We start from the raw sequence: 7,113 nt of genomic DNA, 5'->3' as shown, positions 1-7,113 counted from the left end.
TAATCTTTTCAAAAATTAGCAACTAATCTAGAAAAAAAAGCCAGAAAACTATCTTAGGAGAACAACGAAGTGAGTACAGAGTAATTTTCACATTATTGAGATCTAGGTTTAATTACCCTGAAAGTTTATAATTTGGGGCGTTTGGATTGGTAAAATTGTTTTATAAGGATATTTTGGTTAAAGCTTGGGCTCCACAAATCCAAAATACTCAATTAAACTATTTCATGTCATAGTCAAAATTCTAGCAAGACAATCAAGTTCGGACGCCGCTTTTGGAGGACACGCGCGGATTTCTCTGATAATACTTGTCTTAATGTATTTACTTTTGCATTCAAGTATGAGAAACTAAATATACCTTAAAGATACTATGAAGTAATGAAACAGTGAATGAGTAACATATTTTTTTAATTTTGCTCGGGCGCCACTCTTGAAGAAAGGCTTTATTAATGTTATTTTTGTTTTTTTTAATTTTATTTCTTTTGTTTAATTTGAAACCTTAAGACAATTTTTTTAATAACTTTCTTACAAAGCAGGGAAACATATTGAGGAATAATTTTCTCCAAATAAATTCGAGGAAAGCAAGTTTCCTTTCTTAAATTTTTACACAATAAAAACGATGCATCCCATCCTCAAAAGAAACAAATACATAATCAAGCACGTGTCATGTACACATTTCGAAGATTGTTTCGAACAAGAACCTCAAGTTTTGTTGCTTTCTTAATTTAACACCCATAAATGTTGAACAAAAAAGGTAAATGTTTCATTTCATTTAAGTACATACTACATGGATGTATGTTGTTAACATGTTCTAAGAACAGTGAAGAAGGGGGAACGATGATTTAGTGTTTTCTTAATTTAAAAGCACACACATTCAGGGAATTAGTTGTGTAAAATAGCCAACCAAATTTAAGAACTCCCTCTCTGTTTTCATTTGTACGACACTTAAATGAACATCTCTTCTATTCTGAATTTCTATTTTAAATCATTTTGTGACATCATTTTTAATAGATTGTTATCCATAAACTATATCTCCTTAATAGCTACTTAGGTTAGGTTATCTTTTATCGATTTCATATGAATTGATTTAAAGTACCCTTTAGTTTGGGTATGACAAATGACAATATTTTTCCTTGACTTCGTTATGTGAACTCTTTTTAGTTTGGTATACTTTAAATGAACTCTACACAGAATTTGTAAATTACTGTAATATATTATATTTGTTTAAAGTGTTTATGTCATGTTTAAAAAATTTATGACCTGTTAAATGCTTTTAAAATTCCCTTGAGAATCTGAAATCATTGCATTAAAGAAAGTGTGATTATGTCAGAGTAAAAAGGGTTTGCGGAAGCAAATGTAAAATGAATTATTAAGTGAAATAGTTTTTCAAGTAATAAATAAAAAGTTTTTTTCAATGGAATGTGTTTCTCAAGAGGTCTTAAAATATAAAACTCAATGCACACACTTTGCAAAGATTTCTGATGGGATTTTGTAGGTCAACTTAATATATAAACAAAAATTTAATACATTATAAACCTTACTTCCCCAGGAGATTTTCTAAAGACCTTTTGAAGGTTTTTTATGCGCCTCTAATAGTCATGACATCTATAGAAGAACACTATATATTAATCGAGCAGGAAATATTATGTCCTTGCAGGTTTAGATCGGGCGCCACTTAATTAGATACTTGCTTAACGGCAATTTGCGTTATAAAAAAAGCGAGGCTGTGATATAAAAGAATGTCTTTGGGGTTTTTTTTTTGTAAAATGAATATGGAAGAGGCGTAGAAAACCATCTATAGGTCCCTAGAAAATCTCAACATCTGCGCTTGTTCAAAATTCATTGTCAATGTTCGGATTTCTGCATTTTATGTACACAATTCATAAAACAATAAAAAATGGTTTCTTCTCAGATATGTCTCTATCAAAACAATCGAGTTGTGTCGTTCCGGAACAAAATAAGTTAAAAAAACTATTCTGTCAAAGGAACGATCGGTACTAGATCCGAGAAAAAATATTTTGTCCATGAAGGTTTAGCTTAGCTGGTAGATAGTTTTGCTTAAAGGAAATATACGTTAAAAATAAATCAAGACCGTGATAAGAAGAATTTCTGGGGCCTTCTAAAGATAAACTGTTTACAAAAGACACATAGGAAACCTTCTAGAGGTCCATTGAAATTCCCAAGATTCTGATGCCTATGTTCGGATTTCTGCATTTTATGTACACAATTCATAAACTATAAATATTTGTTTTTTCTCCGTGAGAAGGTCTCTATTACAATAGTTGAGTTGCGTCGTTTCGGAACGAACTAGTTCAATGGCACTATTCTGCAAAACGATTGGTACTAGTTCCGATTTACTTTTTTCGTTTGGTTCCATTTGCTTCAGTTGTTCATTTTTACTCTCGTTCACCCAGCTCGTTTTAGTTCAATCGTTCATTCATACACGATAAATAGTTCGACCAATAAGCGGACAGATCTACATGAACGATTTAATCAAAAAAACAAATGTGGTGATCAAGAATAAAAATAAAAGTCTGGAGCAAAAGGAACTAGATTAACGAGGGAATTGGGACTAGTGCCGATCTTTCATTTCTGGCAACAGGTCTTTGAACTAATTCGTATGAAAATAAAATTATGAATAAACTATGAATTGAAAAATTCAATAAACGGGATTTCTGCCTAATTTTTCAAAGGGAGAAACTAGCGCCCAAGTAAAATGTTAAGAATATCATAATTTTTTGTTGGCAAAACCAATTCAGAAGTTAAAAAATGTGGCGCCTAAGTACTGAAATATTTATTGGTGAGAAAGAAGAAATTATTGAATTAACCAAATCAACAAAGAAATCGTATTTTTTATTTTCATAAACCATTATTCACAAAGAAAAAATAGCAAATCTCCTTTACGGAAAAATCTAATAATAATTGTAAAATGGCGCCCGAGTAGTGTCCAAAAGTTGCTACAGTAAAAAGTGTTTTGCTACATTTTCAAAATCAAAACATATAAAGAAAAAAATCTTGAGGCCGAGCATTAGCACTGTCATTCCTCTTATGTTACAAAAGATAGTTGGTCAAATGTTGGCGCCCAAGCATACTATATCGCAGCTCCAATCTCTTGACCCCTTTTTGGTACTTAAGAAAAACTGCTCTCATTTAATTGCAACTGGAAGTGACATGTAAAATATTGACAAAACAACTAGGTCATAATAAAGCAATGACAGCCTGTGTGTTCGCCTTCATAGATACACCTCCTACCATTCCATCATATCCTTTGAAGGGGCAAGTGTATGAATGTATGCATGCACGACGCACGCATTATCAACATTTGAATGACCTCAGTTTTGTTGTTTGTTTGCTTACATGTGTACGTACATACATAAGTATCACCATCATCATCATACCCAAGGGGGTCTCTCTTCGAAGAAGCCATACCAAGAAGATGAAGAAGAAGCACCAGCTGATGATGATGATGACGAAGACGATGAAATTTGTGTTACAGTTTTCTTGAAATTATTCCAGTCTAATTCACAAGTGGTAACATCTGGGTTTTTATTCTTAGTGACGCCAATTCATGCGTAAATTTATATTTTTCCTCATTTCATATTTCATACTTTCACTTTCTATATTCACAGAATATAAATTTCAAAAAATTCCTATTCGGAAAAGAGCCATCCATTCAACTTGTCATCCCTTTTGTAGCAAACAAAAACAAACACACTCATCATCCTGAAGAGGAGATTCGTTTTTCGTCATCATTCACCAAAGTGACACTTGACTGATTTGCCCATAGGAATTTTGGTGATTTTGGTGTTGAGCCATAAAATCAGACCAGACGAGACATTTCCCAAAAAAAAAAAAAAAAATGAGAGGAAAACTCCGCCAAACTCAGAAAAGAAGTCACAAATGCCCAAGCGTGTTAAAAGATTTCTTTTTGTCAACATTTTGACGAATTCGTCAAGTGTTTGTAATTTGACATGTCGTCGTCTTCTCTTCCATCAGTCAGTCTTTCTGTCTCACGGGAATTTGTCATGGGCTAGATGATGGGTTTTATAGCTCTGCTGTGTGTTGTGTGTCAGACCGCCATTCATTCTGCCAGCCATCTAGCCATAAAATGCATGCTGTGTAAATTGATTCCATCATGTTCATCATTTGTCAATTGCTTATATCGACTTGCAGCAAACCAAGTCCTTTTTCCGGTGGGATTTTTATTGATTTTTTGTTTCATTTTTGTTTTTGGTATGTAAATTAATTATCCTGCCTTGCTTGTATGTCCTACTTTGCTTGCAGGCTGACTGGTTGGCTGACTGACTTACTCTTTAATGTAATTATAAAAGTGGCGCCAAGCGACCACAAAGTTATGCCCACTTGCCGGACAAGTGTTTTACTCATGTTTTACATGCTTGTTATTTTGGAGTGGCCAGATATTATTTCTGGGGAAAAAAAATTAATTGAGAACTAATTGCGGAGGTCATTTTGAAAAAAGAAGAAGCAAAAAATTAACACAGTAATAAAAATTGGATTTAAGTGGTAATTTAAAATAAGGATTTTTAGAGCCTGGGACACTAATTTCAGGTTTTAATGGATTTGTGAAAAAGTTCCTACCATGAAATTTCCAAAAATAGGATAATTTTGGGATCATTATTTTGTTATATGATTTGTTAAGAAAAATCAATATGTGGCGCCCAAGCATACAAAACAAAAAAAAAATTCAAAACACACTTCTTATTTTAATTTAATTTTTAAGTAAAAACAAATATGTTGTTAGCACTTTGATTGTCTCTTTTGTTAGTATTGGCGCCCAATCAAAGTTTCCACTTATTGAGAGCTTTAGAATTCTAATTTCTTACGGATTAATTACTTGGTCATCAAAAAAGTAGACCTCAAATTGTTTAAATATGGCGTCTGACCGAATTCGAAATATTGTAGAAGAATATGTTATTCGCTTGTCGAACAAAAATTCCTAACAAATTTGCCGATGTTTTTAAAGAATTGGCGACCAATGGAATTGTTGAAATTTTTTTAATAATAAAAAATTAAAAAAAACTATCGATAATTCGGAAGTGGCGCACAAATAATAATCTCGGCATTTTGCCCAATTTAATTCCAACAGAAGCGTACTCTTTTTTTGAAAGTGGCGCCCAAGCTAAATCCTTAACCATTACTGGCATAAACAAAATACGAATTTACTAAAAACAAATTGATCAGCATTTTGCGTACTTTATGGCGCCCAAACACTGTATTTTTTTTTTTTTAACTGGTAGTAACAAATGTGTACTCTTTTTCCAAAGTGGGGCCCAAGCTAAATCCTTTACCATTCCCGCAAAGGCTACATCAAAATTAAATCCAAAGAAAGGCGTACCCTTATTTCTAGAGTGGCGCCCAAGCTAAATTCTTCGTTGTTACTGCCATAATCAAATGTCAGATTTACTAAAAGAAATTGGTCAGCATTTTGCGTTGGTGTTGGCGCCCAAATAGGTCGTCTTTCTTGGAAAATGGTAGCAATTTAAGTCCATGAAATGCGTACTCTTTTCAATAGTGGCGCCCAAGCTAAATCATTTACCATTCCCTCTAAAGCTAAATCCTTTACTATAATTAAACAAAGTTGGTCAGCATTGGCACCCAAACGTTGTCATTTTTTTATTTATTTATTTATTTTTTTTTTAAATGGTAGCACTAGATGAGCGTTCAAAAAATGTACTATATATTACAACTGCCATCTCTCTTGAAAAATGGGAGCACAAGAATAGTGTCCAAAAAAATAATATTTTATTCTCAAAAAAATGTATGTTGATATATTTGAAATATCCTTATTTTTTCTGATTACTTCTCATAATTTTCCCTTCTCGTTGTTAAATTTTAAATATATTTAAATAATTTTATGAAATAATAAAACGTTAGATTTTCCTCATCATCATCACTTTTTAATTCTTCTACAAAAAATAGAAACAAAAACCCGTTTATTTTCTTAATTAACACCACCATTTGTGGGAATTATCGTCACATTACCGTTCCGTCTATGTGCCACTAACCCTAAGCACTTGTTGTGTTGTGTCATGGCGTGAACGTGACCCCTGGTTTCTTTTTCGCTCCTATTTTCATTTCTAATCTGTCCATCTTATCTACAGCATATTAAACTTCAATGTTTTCTGTTGAGTTGACAACAAAACGTTTTGAATTCCCTAAGAAATATAAGACGACAACAACAACAAAAAACAACAACTGTAAACTAAACTCAACTGAAAAGTGTTGTGATTTTTTTCAAAGTTCAGATTACTTCCCCATCCCTCTTTTGGAACATTTCATATCATATAAGATGCACTCTACCTTGGAGCAGAGTCGCACGTACCTACATCGTACTAGAACTTCTATGAGATTTTTTTAACTTTTTAAAAAAGCAAACAACAACAAAATTCTTATCTTTGGTATCTGATACCATTCCATTATTATGTTTTGTCTTTAGTCAACAACAAAAGCTGGAAAAAAAAGATTTTCTGGAAAGTTAGAAAAAAGCTATGTGTTAATTGGCTGTTAAGCATGTTGTTTTAAAGAATTTCCCACACTATTGCACAATGGGTCTAAGATGAGGGAATAATAAAAATAATTAAGGTTGAAAATAATTAAAAATATTTTAAAATAAATAAAAATTATTTTTAAAAAATGGCATACCTATTTTAATAAAAAAATTAAGTTGCATAAAATACTCAATACTGTCCCATTGTACATTCATTGTTTTAAAAAAAAATCTTTACAAAGTGAGATTTTTTTAAAATTAAAATTCTATAGCTATTTTCTAACATAGCAAACAATTTTACATTGAATTTTTTATATTAAAAAAAATCGCTCAATATTGCCCCACTGTTCATTCTTTTTCACAAGAATTTTTTCTACCAAAGTATGATTCTTTAAAAAAATATTTCAAATTATAAACTTTTTTCCAAAATAGCTACCAATTTTAAATTGAATTTTTAAAACATCTCTTAATAATGTCCCACAGTGCATTCTTTGTTTTCAAAAAAATATTTGCAAAGTGTGATTTGTTAAACATGTTTAAAGTTTCAAAGCTATTTTCTAACATAGCAAATAATTTTAAATTGAATTTATTTTTATTAAAAAATCTCT

The sequence above is a fragment of the Musca vetustissima genome, unplaced genomic scaffold (assembly GCF_032173495.1).
Source record: "Musca vetustissima isolate MV318-11 ecotype Yass unplaced genomic scaffold, APGP_CSIRO_Mvet_v1 utg32899, whole genome shotgun sequence".
Lineage (NCBI taxonomy): Eukaryota > Metazoa > Arthropoda > Insecta > Diptera > Muscidae > Musca > Musca vetustissima.
This window is presented reverse-complemented; position numbering follows the sequence as displayed.